At 38.5% G+C, this 14,445-nt stretch overlaps 1 long non-coding RNA gene across 2 annotated transcripts in view; it reads right to left on the bottom strand.

The window, feature by feature from the left end:
- Positions 1 to 14,445, bottom strand: part of LOC134520890 (uncharacterized) — a 201,257-nt gene that overhangs the window by 38,386 nt on the left and 148,426 nt on the right. For both annotated transcript variants that reach the window (XR_010072578.1, XR_010072577.1), the window contains exons 10-11: positions 13,426 to 13,477; positions 7,736 to 7,870 (exon numbers count right to left, since the gene is read on the bottom strand). This is a non-coding gene — a long non-coding RNA (uncharacterized LOC134520890). The remainder of the gene's footprint in view (positions 1 to 7,735; positions 7,871 to 13,425; positions 13,478 to 14,445) is intronic.

Raw genomic sequence — 14,445 nt, 5'->3', positions numbered from 1 at the left:
ATCAGCCACTGTATCTCTTGGTCTTCTTCCTGCAGTTGCTGAAATCATTAGTCAGGGAATTGGTGAGGAAGCCATAGAAAACTTACACTAGCAGCTGGGAATAAAAGTCTTTAATGGTAATAACTCACACTAAAAATGACAATTTATGGCTTTTTACAGCATGTAATATAATTTATGGGATGTTACACATTGATGTGTATGCCTAATGAGTGTTGTAGAAAGCCATAAATCATCAGCGTTTCCAACTTGCCATTAAGACCTCATTTATGACACTATTCCAGAGGTATATCCTCATGATAACCACACCCCTGCCTTGCTTTATTTAAAGACAGGTAAAAGATAGAAAAGGTAGATATAACAGCAGTCGGATGCAGTATTAAAACCAAAACCACATTCCAACTAATACAGTGGAATAAAAAAAAAGATGAGTCTTTGCTGAGAAATGCACTGACTTCCCTGATCTTATTTATTTTATTAACAACTAGGGGAATACACAAAGAAACATTTTACCACATTCATCATCTGAAATGCAACATCTCATTTAAAGAGGTAATATAAAAGGGAAAAAAAGACAGGAAGACTGTCTCCAGAGCAACACAGTTCTCTTCACTGGTGGCTATTGCCATACTGAATCTAGTATTACAGGTTTGTATAAGTGTAGTATTCATAAAAATCATAATCCAAAGCCAAAAAATCAAAAAATCCAAATAGTTCAGTAGGCAGCCTTAAATAAGTGCATGTTACCCAAAAAAAAAAAAAAAAAAAAAAAAGAAGTCTTAACACTGAGAAGAGAAACAAAAAATATAGAGCACTCTGATGGAAAAAAAATTAAGCATTAAAAAAAAAAAACACCAGAAAACCAAAATGGCAAAACAAACAAACAAAACTACAAAAACTCCCACAAAAACACATGAAAGAAAAAAAATCAGGACAAGTACAGTATGTCTGAATATTGCTTTTGGATTATTTTTTTTTTGATTTAGGCATTAGTTTCTAAGCCTCTGGAATGCATTAGTATAACTCAGATGAAAATCAAGTGAAATTTCTAACAGTTTCAGATGAAATTATCCCAGATGACATGTGTCAAGAGATGCCTGGAATTTTATTAAGGAATGTTCTTAAAAAAAAAATTCTCAGTGCCAGGATAGAACTTTTGCTCAAACTGCAAGCAAATGACATACACTCAGAACTGTTAACAGACTCAAAGGGGTGGGAGAAAGTCCAACTCCTTGTTCATGGCTAGCAGAATTATCTGCAAAAAGAGGGTATTTTCTAGCAGAACAGACTGGAACTTTAACTCCTACATATAGATGTCATATATACCAATTGGGAACACCAGCGTTTTCCTGCTCTGTAAGAGGCAGTCCTATCTTACGAGGGTAACCTAGCTACAGAGCTAGCAAATCTAAGAAGTGCTATGGGTTGTTTTATCAATGAAGAAACTAAAGTGCTTCCATTGCTTTCTGTTGCTCAAACAAAAGAGTTCCCCTCTCCTCAAATTTGTAAATTGTAATGCTTCAAAATATAAGCTGTCAGATACGTAAGTGGGCACGCACTGAAACCCCAGGTGTTATGGTTTGCAGATCTTTAAACAAAGCCTGCTCATTTTGCAGCAGAGACCTTGCAACTCTAACCTGAAAGTCAAAAATTCTGCAGATTTGCTACAGAACTTGTCTTTAGGTTCACTTCTTACAAAACTAAGTGTGTTACAGCATAGTTAAGGTGTGCTTCAGATGAACCATGGAAAATGCTCAGCTACATAACTCAAAATAACTTCAAGACCGCTGAAGTTCATAACCAGACAGCATGAATCAATTCAACCAGGTCTGAAGTTGAAACGACTCCTAGCTCTGCCATGATTACGGTGGATCAGCAAGCTGTTCAAGGTGAGAAATTTTATGATACTTCATGGTTCAGATTAACTTTTACTGCTTCCTTGGGTTTTACCAAATCTACAAATTTATCAGGAAAGAAATTCCTTCATGAAGTCTGACCATATCTTTATATAAACAGCTTGGACCTCAAGCAACGAATTCTGAAGCTTAACTTCTGTTAAGCTTCCTCAGCGCACACCTTTACTTAGTAGGCAGTATGCTAACAGCAAGGCCACTTTGAAGGCCAGATGACCAAAATGGGAAAGGGTGGTCAGCCTTTTGTATCGTAGTAGCAGGCATCAGGCATTGTGTATCGGTCTAACTGGATGACAAAGCAAAGATATTTATAAGCTTTTTTTTTTTTTATGCTGCCCGTTTCTTCAGGAAAGTTTACAGCAGCCAGGCAGCAACTCTCAGATAAGCCATCTGAAAGCCCTTCTTGAAAACTATTACCCAAGCCCTTAAATGGCACTGATATATTTTGCCAAAGATAAGACCAAGCTCCAGCTCTTTCATACAACGTACAGCTGAGACTATTGCCATAGACTGGCAAAATTAAGGTACTTGAAAAATAGCAAGAAACCTGTAGCTGATTGTCAGGAAATGTCAATGCCTGAGCTAATATGACCAAGACTGGGTTATACATAAGCTCTTGTACTGAGATTTTGTTGGCTTTTTTTTTTTTTTTTTTAAACAGTTCTTATGGATCATACATACCAAAACACATTTATCTATAAATAAACTCAAGTGCTATGGAAATTGTTGAGATTATGCTAACCATAAAACAAATACAGCTGTTTAATATTTCAGCCTTAAATATTTAATTAAGCATAGCAACAGCTCCATAAAAGCAGGAGTATTACTCAACAGTATTCGTTTTATTCGTGGCAGTCTTGAGAAACAGAGTCTACAGGACTCCCTACAGGGAAGTCATTCACCCATCTTCCCATGTACACTGAGGACAATGTTTGCAACCCTGAAAGGCAAACACCATCTATAACTCAAAACATACTCCACATTTCTTTTTGTCAAGATCTTCCCAGAAGTGGAAACTAAACAGGGTAACTTTTTTCAGCTTCCGGTTCTAGTAACTACGTCACACAAACTTCCCAGGTAGGCAAATACAACAAAAGTCATAAAGCAATTTGCCTTGGAAGGACCATATTGAGTTCATCTAGTCCAATCCCATGATCAAAGTGGGGCCAATTTCAAAGTTATCTTGGGTTGTTCAGAGACTTAGTCAGGCAAATCTTTAGTGTCTCCAAGGATGGAGATTTATCAGCCTTTCCCAGCCTCTGTCCTAATGTTTAACTAACCCTCATTATGAAGATCTGTTTTTTTCTTACGCATAATCAGAACCTCCCTTGCCACAGAGCACCTCCCCTAGGCACGTTGTTCAACCCCTACAACAACAAAATATAATCTCCGTGCATTCAAGAAAGCTTCTGCATTGCCTGTGCCCCACGACATTGCCCCAGTGAAAAAAACAGAGCCAATGATCACGAAGTTTTTTCCAGCTGTCAAAAACAGCAACAAAAAGGCTTCCTCCACTTCCTCTTCTTGACTGGATAGCCTGTAGGCAGTGTTCACCATTGCAACCCAGCTGGCCTCTCCTCTAATTGACTGCCGTATGAGCTCACACAGCCTGTTCTATAGCAAAGCTCCGTGCACTCAAGCTGCTCAGTTGTAGTAACTGCACTGCCCTTTTCCTTTATCTTCCCAAAGACCCTGTATCAATCCATGGCAGCACTCTAGGCATGCAATTTGTCTCACCAGGTCTCTCTTATTTCCAATTAGATTACAGCTCTGCAACTCTGTACGTAGCTCAGATATTCCGCTCCATCTCTCACCTGCTTAAGCGAGGCTTTTGAGTGTCTCTCCTCCCATGTAGTGCAGGACTCTGGCTCTTACCCCTGCTGGGTTTCCAAGAAGAGCCAGTAATCTCCTGTTTATTTTCTCGGATATTTGTGCAGTTTGCTCACGCCTTCCCATAGCTCCATCAGCTGGCAGCTCAGTAACTTGAACAGAGCACTAGACATGGTCCTGGGCAACCTGCTCTAGCTGAGCCTAGTGTGGTTGAGGTTGGACTACACAGTCTCCAGAGGTCCCTTGATTGTAAATGCTTTACACCAATAAATACTTGGTAAATACAAACTGTTAGAACAATCAAAGAACCTCATTTTAAAGTGCAGATGGGATAACAAAAGCCTATACCTATAAAACAACCTACATGCCCATACCATACCCCCTTGTCAGCTGGAACACTATGTATGAAAAAACAATAACTGACTTCTCAATGCTGTAACAGAAATATGTGATTCTCAGAAACAGATTGAAAAGTACACTGCTAGAGCCAGATGAATTTTATTTTGTCCAAACTAAAACCCCAGATTTACATTATGCTAAGAACTCTTTGGGGTATACCCTGACTAAAAGACCAAGCAATTCAGCAGTTTCCAGATGTTTATTTTGTTGGGGAATTTTTAGTGTACCCCGTGAGGCAAATTAAACATGTTTGTGTTGAACATTAAAAAAGAAAGAGAGGGCAATGCATTAGGTAGAGTCCTGGGGCCACAGGCAGTTATACAAGGAGGCTAAAAAGATGCGTCACAAGCAGATTCCTGGCATATACTTGCACCAGCACCACTCCTGTGAGCATCAGCAAGGGGCAGCTCAGCCTGGCATCGCGTCCATACCCCAGCCCAGCTCTGCTGCCCAAAGGTGGCTCCTGAGCCCTGGAATTCCAGGATGGCTACAAGGCAATATTGTGGCTGTTTCATACCTCATCACCACAGGAAACATCGCTCATTCGCTCACAAGAAGTTCCTCTGTCTCTGGCATTCCTGCTTCCAGCCAGTCTAATCCCTTCTGCAGCTGGGTCTTCTTGTCCTCCATGCCACATCATTCCTTGGTCACAAATTACCACTGATGAGCAGTTACAAATTGAATTGCCCCTTTAGTTTGTACAGGGACCCACAAAATCACAGCACACTTTTGACTGTAGCCACTGCACAGTTTTTACCCAGGTAAAAGTACTCATCTTGAAATTCATCTGGCAATGTTTTCTCTTAAAAATCCAGCAATTTTCTCACATCATTATCTACAGACTATGACATAATCAAATATTAATTTAATATACTAACAAAACCTGGAAACATTAATTGCCAGTTTTTGGGGGAAAAGGTAAAAAGTGATAGGAGCTACAAGCAAAATACAGTATTCCATCTACAGCAGACTCTTAGCAGAGGAACCCTCAGAAATCTTGCATTTCTCCAGAGCACGCAATTCAAGCCCTCAAACACATCAGCCTGCTCAGCAACGATAAAGGTTTGAGCTTTTACTGTCGCCTTAAAAACAATTATCTGCCACAAAAATTCCATCCCATGTATTACTGATCCCACACTCTGAAAAGGCCTCTTAACTTCTCTTTACACAACTGCAGCAACTACAATACTACACGGAAAGCCAGGAGCACCATCTGCAAAGTTGCGATCCTTCCCAACATTTTCAATGCTTTCATGATTTTATTTGGTTATGTTTTCTGTCAAAGGTTCAGTCTCTGTCACTCCCAAGTACAAAAGAGCAGTTAATGCTTTCAGTAAGAGCTGCCTAACTACCTTCGAGTTAGTTGGGATGAGAAAGCAAACCCAGGAACAACCAAGCCCCAAGCAAAGAAATTTAAAATTAATATATATTAACTGTATGAGACAATCCCTGTCTGAAACAATACCACAAAAATTATAGAAAAACTTGAAATTACCAATAAACCATCTACCCAAGATGAGCTATCTAGGTCTGAAACAGAACAAGAACACAGGTCTCCCAATATGAAGTTCACAGTCGTACTAATTAGACCAAAGAAATCTAATAGTAAAATCTTGGGAGTTGCAAACAAACCTAAAAAAAGTGTCACTTATTTGCTCTTTATTCTACCTCTACCAGTAGAGGTGAGATTTCCACACACACACATATATACACACTTAGTTTCTTCCATAATCTAGATTTTAGCTGTTAAAATTAGCAGATTATATTGAATATATGTGCACTCTTTAAACCGTTAAAAACATGGACCACATTAGTGTTCAGTGCAATTTACGGCAAGGTAGCACTTCCGGCCAAAGGCCCCTTTGCTAATAAGGTAGGGAGATTTATACCATAGAAGAGTAAACTAATGAATACAATTCAGGTAGTGCTTTAACCTATTCAGTAGCACCATGCTGTAAATCCTCAAATGAGATAAATGCAGAAGACAATTAGAAAAATTAGCCCTCGGACTTGTCGGTTTCTCCAAGTTTTTGTCATGGTGTATCAGAAAGATGGACATTGGGGGAACACTTATGAACTGTATTTACATTCATTAGGAAGATTTTTGGGTACCACACCAATATCAGGATCACCATGTAGTTTCATATTTGTATTCTATCACCTCCAAAACTAAGTACCGAGAGAACTGATCCTTCTGATGAGGCATGAGCTATACTAGACCGGATGAAAAAAAAAAGTAAACACATATTTCTGCAACAAAAGATGCACTTCCTGCAATATCCAACATCTGTAAAAATAAAAAGTGATGATCAAAGCAAGTAGCCTTTTTAAATTACTACGATACCAAAGAGAAAAAAAAAAAAAGAAAGAAGTTTAAACTCACTCACTCTCAACTCCTTTTAAACTCCCCTCCCTTAGAACTTACTAGTTCTGAAGGGGAAAAAAAATCGTTGATGAAACTTCTGCTTCTGTAAAAGTCATTAAAATTAATGGGAATATTTGATATTTATTTGCAAGAAAAAAATAAGAAGCATCTTTCTTCTGAGTAAGAAAAATCACCAGTCTCCCAGGAACGGAGTTAAGAAATAAGCTATCGGGTACTGTAAGCTTCTGAATCAAATTCCAACCTCAAATCCTCACTGAATTTTCCCCAGCTTTTGTTGTGAGTTACCTATTAACATTGCATAATAAAAATTGTTTTTCAGGACAGTAAGATTTATCTGGTTTCTTCTGTCTAACAAAATATACTTTATGCACATGCTGCAGCACATACCTTTCAAGTATAAAACGTAAACGTCTGGCAAAGTTAACAATTGATTTTTAGTTTTCTCTGACCAGTTGACATTTCAGTTGGCAGGTCCCCCTGATCCTGCTATTCTGCAATATTCAGCCTTCTGTCTAAAATGAGTTATTACACGCAAATATGCTGGACATTTCCATAGCAGCCAGTTTACAAATAGAACTTGCTTAATACAAATCAGAAACAACATGTATTCAATCTTCTTACCTTTACAGTCCAAGTTCAAGACTCGTCCTGTTCCCAACATGCATTTTCATTGAAAAATATAGCAGCAGTTCTTGAAGTTCAAAGGGCAACAGCCAACTTCTGTTTTATCACCCGCCAAGTTTACATTCTAAGATGACTTATAAAAGTCTAATGTATTACCGCAGGGGAGTTTTTTTTCCTTTGGTCTTGCAAAGCCAACGAGACATTACATTTGCAAGGGGAAAAGCCATGACTTTTGCAGCAGAGCAGAGGTGTGCGAACAGTCAGTTAACTTTAAAACATCCTGCAATTGATCTTCTCCAGACTTCATCACCAAATAGCACGTGACATTACTTCAGGCTAGGCAGTGCTTACCCTATGCAACTCTTAAGAACTACATTTCAGGAGTTACATTTTAAGAGATGGAGAATACATTTCATTGAAACTTTGAAGGACTTTGTTGTTTAACAGCTCTGCCTTTTCCAAAGCAGCTATACACTAAGCACCACGCAGTAAACCATTATTAAATACTACTTCAATGGTTATCAAAATCCTACTGAAGCTGAAGTCCACTGAATTCTAGAAAATAAGTTAGAAACAGGAATACTACCTTCAAGTTTCAGGCACAGAAGCTCCTCTCCAAGTAAAAGGCACCATCACCTCAGCTTCCCGCAGAAAGAACGGGGCAGAGCAGCTTGAAGGTGAAAGGTCTGCTGCTCTCCATTAACTGTGTTCCAGGTGCCTCCTGGAGAGTTACACAATTTTAAAGCAACATTAATTGTTGATCCTGGGGAGATCATCAGCATTCCTCAGTTGTCCATTTCCTTTTCACCACGTTTCTTGAAAACATTGAATCTATGACTATATACTTACATGAACCTTGCAAAAACCATTCACATTAGAGAATGTTTTAAGATTATAGAGGTACAACTTTAGACTTATGTTACTACTTCCGTAACAGTCCATAAGTTTCAAGACTACAGCATTACAAACACAACCGCTTTTGCTGATTTGGAGTTTGCTACTTTAGTACAAAGATCAAGTAGTCCTACATGCTGTTAAGGTGACCACAAAATAAACAAACCCGCCAAATTCCAAGAGGAACCTTCCTGCCAATTCCAAAGCAATTTAGCACACAAACTGAGATCAAGCTAAAAGAACAAACTAAAAGAACACATGTTATGAATTTAAAAACTTGTGCTGAGGTAACTGGGCTTTTTCCCTCAAAATTATAACCCTTCCCTGGTGGAAAGTGCCTGTGCATGCCCATGCGTAGGTACTTCAAACGGCTAAGCATATCAAAAACATTTATAAATCAAATTAATATTTTACTTTTTTAAGTCTGTTTCTACACTTACGTATTCAATTTAGAGATTTACAGGTCAGCAGTGCAGCAGCCGCAACATTACAGTAGACTAAATAATTGAGCTGGAACAGTTGATGGTTTAGCACTATTTGCTGAGTTTAATTGATTTATAATGCAGATAAGCACCAATAAACCAAATTAATAGAATCTGTGGATATTAACATGTCTTTCTTCCCAGAGCAATAAAATTCTGCTTATAGTAATCTTTAATGATAGAATCTTTACAATAATATTTTTTAAAAAGTTAAAAAAAAAAAAGAGTGTGAAAGAAATGGTTATGCAAATTTATGTACAGGACATTAAACTCTTCATAGAAGTTTTTTTTCTTCCCCAAATCAAACAAGCCCCAAGCAATTAGGGGTAGTTCTCACTTGTTTTGAGAAAGCAGGTGCTACAGTCCTAGATGAAAGAGAGCTGTACCTCATAGTCTAAGTAGCACTTTCCAAGTTAACTGTGGAGACGCTCATTACTGCAAATATAGAAAAGAAGTCTACAATTTAAAATAATGGAAAAAGGGGCTACTGTCACATAAAAACACCAAGTAAATATTTTTTGGGTTTTCCTTTGTTTTCAGTTAAACAGTTGGAGGGGCCGAGTGGAAATCAAAGCTAACATTACAAAATAAGAGGGCCGGGAAAACCCATCTCTGTACCATCGCTTTCTCTTCCTAGCCACAACTGATTCGTATTCTTTTCAATTTAGAGACGGAGACCATGCAGTAATACAAGTTTAGTTAAAACTCGTGCTAGACGGGAAGTCTCCCTGATTTTCCTTCCCAAATATGCTAAATTTAAAATGCGTGCAATAATACAGCTGACACTTCTCTTAGTTTCACTTATGAAATATTCCCAATAACAACAAAAATTCCCTGGTAGATTTAAAATACTTCTTTAAAGGTGCCTTGAGGAGAAGCAACTGTTCCTTCTTACTTCACTCATTTTGAACAATTTCTATGGTAAAATTTACAGAGTTAGATTCACGTCCTTAGCGGTACCCACAGTTTTAATAGGTGACTGAAAAAGGAATCGCATGGTGGAGTCCATTTCAATTCCACTTGCGTATTCTGAATCATCTTCTGGTATTTTTTCAGTGTTTTTACTCCATATTGTTTTATCTTATCCAGGGACAGGCACTGGCAAAGAAATTCTCTGATACCTACCATCTCTTTTACTTAGCAAAGTAAAAGATATGCTGTCTCAAAAAGTAGGCAGTATTGTGGAACTCTGCGTAGTTGACAGTCAACAGTATTCCTTCTTCCTCAGGACTTTAACTATTTTACTAATTTTATCAGAAACCTTAAAAACCAAGCCAGGAATAAGTTATTTAAGAAAAAAAAAAAAACCCAACAAGCAAACAACCAACCAGCTTGCTGTAAACTTAGTGGTCCATATTAATGACCTTTACACTGTGGAAGCTGCAGATAAGGATGACGTCTCTTCCGTAAACGTCCTGCCATTGAAACAGAGCTCACCTCGCCTATGCTCTAAACAGGTATTATGCCAGCTTTTAATAACACATTATTCTTAACATTTTCAATTTTCATTTCATTAAATAAGCATTTACTGAAAGTTAGGAAAAGCCAGAACTCATTAAACTCTGTAATACTGTGAGTAGGCCTGTAGGTAAAATATAACGAAGTATGCTTCTGACAGACTACCAACTAAATTGGTTAGCCCTACACAGTCTCCGCTGGCTATAAGTATGCCTTTAGCAATTGTTTTCACATCTGGATACAAGCTAAAGATAGGTGGAGTTTGGGTTTATCCAAATGCATCTTTATTTAAAACTGAAGTTAAAACCAAATTAACCTGGAAAACTCCTGATCCCATTTTAGAACCGCATAACACTATACAGCACACTAGAATATATAAAATACAGGTACACTGCTGTGCATGAAGTACTATATAAATGCAAACCCGTTGCTCTCCCATTGTTTCACTTGGACATTAAAAAGAAGAATAAGCTTCCTAGAGCTGAATTGCTATGAAGAAAAATGTGCAATTCTGAGATGATGAACTGTAATTCACTTGCAAACTGAAAAATATATTATACCAGAGCAGACTTTAATTGCCAAATACACTGGGTAACAACTTCTGGGTTTTTTTTGTTGGCTTAGTCCTGTCCCCCGCCGCCCCCACCTCTGCAGCAAAAGACAGCATTTTGACCATTAAAAAGCTCTCTAGTCTGCTGCCTAAACTACACTATGCAGCTGAAGCTCACGGAGTTTATGAAACTCAGAAGACAAATCTTCTCATCTACTTTTGGTCAACTACATCTCCACAGCAGGGAAACGGTTACAAACATACAAAAGTATTCTGGAGCTTTAACAATAGGAGCCTCAAGCCAGCCACAAGCTTGAAATTAGTTCACTTTGCACTGGACTAATTGGCTTATGCTGGCTTAGACTTTGGTATCTAAGCTGGGTGCCCAACCTAGGTCCTGATTCTCTATATTGAACGTGAGACAGGGACAGGCCAAAACCCAAAGCTGTGAGTCTGCATGTTAAGGTAGTTTATGGTGCAAACACTACTCTGCAGTCTGATGCAAATTCTGTACACATACATGCAGCTTTTGGACTAAAATCTTTGTCATTTTATAGAAGGTCACATCAAGGTTTGAGTGAAAACTTTAACATGCTGGTCCAAAAGGTGTTTAGTTAAAGTGCATGCGGTTCTTCACGGCTACTTCCACTATGGGTGGGAGAGGCAGAGAGAGTAATGCTGTTTCATCATACTTTTTTCACCAAGTATTTGATCCCAGGGTTCTTTGTTTAAACAAAACGAACCAAAACCCCACCACTACCACACACAGCCCTTTATTCTGCAGAAAGACCCTGCACAGCCCAATCAATGTAATGTAGAGACTGATTTTGGATTTACTGCTTCTTTTTTAGAAAGAATAATATTGCACAGAGGAAGAACTGTTAATAGCTAGCATTTCCCTTGTACTAGACAATGCCTCATCAGAGCCACATGGTCATTAACATGCCCATACACTAAACTGCATGGCAGACCCTCTCTGAGGGAGATCATTCCTCAGTCCTGTGAACTGCTATAGTTTCGGTGTTATTTATAGAATCCAGTTCCAATGAAAACCACTCCTGGCCTACCCATCCGTATCAGTTTTATCTAGAGTTAGCTTTGTAGACACTGCAGTGCAAATGCAACTATTTTAGGTATAAAGCATAACATAATTGTGCACAGGAGCATTAGCTTTGCAACTCATATATCATAGCATGTATTTCCACTTATTCAATCATTGCAGGCAAGCAAGTTTAAGGCACTGAAAGCCAGGAATAGGTGTTGGGGGTCCCAGGGGGCACAAATCAGTGACATTCCCTGCATCATGACAGAGGATTCCAGTTATCTTCACAGAAGGTAAGATCAGAGCTGGGTCAACTGACATTATTAATTTATAAAGACCAATTATATGCACTGCTTATCAAGAGATATTATAGCTGCTGATAAAAGGGAATGAACTCTGGTATTTAAAGAGGGATCTGCATGTTACATCTCTTGGGTTCTGTATCTGATTCTGACCTTAACACATCTTGATATGACTCTAGGCCCCTGCCTGTACACTTAAAACAGCGGCAATTTTACTTGTTCAACTTACTAGCTGAAAAAAAGTTAAGAGAAGAGAGTAGTGGTCTTCAGGGAAAGTCTCTAGCGGCCTCAACAAGCATGTGGTTTGTGTTTCACAATACAATAGTGTTGTACAAAAGTTTTGGGGAAAAAGCTTATAATGTAAATAAGAGCAAAATTGGAAAAAAAGTAAGCATACTGTTAGACTGGTGGGCTAACATGTTGGTTGGGTTGGTTCTTTTTGTCCTAAAGAGTTATCAAAGCTGGAAGTAGTCGTGTTTGTCCTACATAGTCATCTTCCAGCACTCTTCATTAACTTGATCTTGACTAATGATTATCAAATGGAAAAATCTGCAAGGGACACAAAATTCTGCTACGAAACTTTACCATTTCTTTCACAGGTAGCCAGCAGAGATCAGCTATATAATTACAACATTCAGTACAAATGTACTTTTCAGATCCTCTTAAAATTAACCAATGACAGTTGCCTATGTTAACTTCCTGTAGCCCACAGGTACTACCCAAAATCCAGGCCAGGATTAAATCTGGTGAAGGAAGTGTTCCACATAAAACGCATTATTGAATTAAACCTGCTGTTAAAGTCTGGTTACCTTATCAGGTAATTCAGCCAAGATAATTAGCAATAATTAGTATATTACAATTTGGCTGTTACCCAACAAGAGGCTAGCTATGATCTTGATTCTCAACAGCTGTCATGTAAACTAGCATTGGTACTCTGAAGAGCTGACGACATATATTGCACCTCTCAGCCTGTGGCCAAAATAAGTTATACCAGTTTGGCTGGGCATAATACCTACTCTGATTTGGGCTTCGGAGAAGGCAGTAACAGACATAGCAGTAAATTACTCTAAAAGGATTAATTTTGTCATTAAAAAAGTTGAACGGGAGACCTTATAGCAGCCTTCCAGTCCCTAAAGGGGGCCTACAGGAAAGATGGGGAGGGACTCTTTATCAGGGTGTGTCATGGTAGGACATGGGGTAACGGTTTTAAACTGAAGGAGGGGAGATTTAGATGAGATCTGAGGAAGAAATTCTTTGCTGTGAGGGTGGTGAGCCCCTGGCCCAGGTTGCCCAGAGAAGCTGTGGCTGCCCCATCCCTGGAGGGGTTCAAGGCCAGGCTGGACGGGGCTTGGAGCAACCTGGTCTGGTGGGAGGTGTCCCTGCCCAGGGCAGGGGGTGGCACTGGATGGGCTTTTAAGGTCCCTTCTAACCCAAACCATTCTGTGATTCTATGATTCACATCACTTTCAGAAATTATACTGTTTTCATTACCTCACCTCTATAGCATGGAGTGTAATGTGATACATACGTAATACACCTCAAACTTACCTGAATGAAATAAACATCAACTTCAGAAAAGTGTGATGAGGATTCTTGAAGCCTAGTAGAAATAAAGGAAATGCTAAAGGTCAGTGAGATTTGTAAATCAGGACAGTATCAAAACAGACTAAGTACGTGTACTAGCTGTTATTTTTGTGAGCAAAACAGTCCCAGCTTCTTACAGGAAAGAAATACTATTTATGATCTCAGTTGAAAAGAAGCTGCCAGTCAAATTCGGCAATTAAAATTTATTTTTTTTCCTTTGTGAATATTTACAGACTACCACGTTACATCATCTTCTTCATTACTCTACTGCTCAGCTCAAAGTCAATGGTTTTATTTCTTGCTGCTTGGAATGTTACATTTCTAAATGGCATGTGAATTAAAATACAGTACCTCTCCAGAGGGAAACAAGATATGTAGTTAAGAGCACCCTCTAACAGATGGAGAGGAGCTTTACTGACGTTGTACTGTATCTTCACAAGATAGCCCACAGGAAACATCACTTTTGAACATAGCCGTTTTGAGAGCGAACCCTGCTGATAAACACAGAGCAGATATAATTATATGCACTAGTAACACTCCGGAGCAGCAATAGGGATTTGACTTAATGGTGCTTAGAGAGTCAGATGAGTGTGCTGTTGATGCCTTGGGTGCCACGAAAAGAATAATCAGCATTTAACTGGGCTCATAAAATTCAGCCTTAGCTAGGACTTTTCTGTTCTACAGAAAAGAAGATGGAATACAGACAGATTTAATGATATTAATTAATGTTTATATTTCCATTCCTCATATGCTAGGTAATATATATATATATCTTTATACACTGTGACACAAATTTAAAAAATAACTGGAAAATCTGACTTCATATCTTGCAGTAAGAGGGAAATAACAGAACTAAGACTAAGAAGGTTTTTCAGAGTTAATGAATATATATTCAAATAGAGGTCCACAAATATAATTCACCTTGATATAAGCAAGAATTCTCTGCCTTTAAAAATATAACCCTAAAGACAAAGAAACTGTATT

This window comes from Chroicocephalus ridibundus, chromosome 9 (genome assembly GCF_963924245.1).
Source record: "Chroicocephalus ridibundus chromosome 9, bChrRid1.1, whole genome shotgun sequence".
Taxonomy (NCBI): domain Eukaryota; kingdom Metazoa; phylum Chordata; class Aves; order Charadriiformes; family Laridae; genus Chroicocephalus; species Chroicocephalus ridibundus.
The sequence above is the reverse complement of the archived record's forward strand: the minus strand, read 5'-3'. Positions and strand labels throughout refer to the sequence as shown.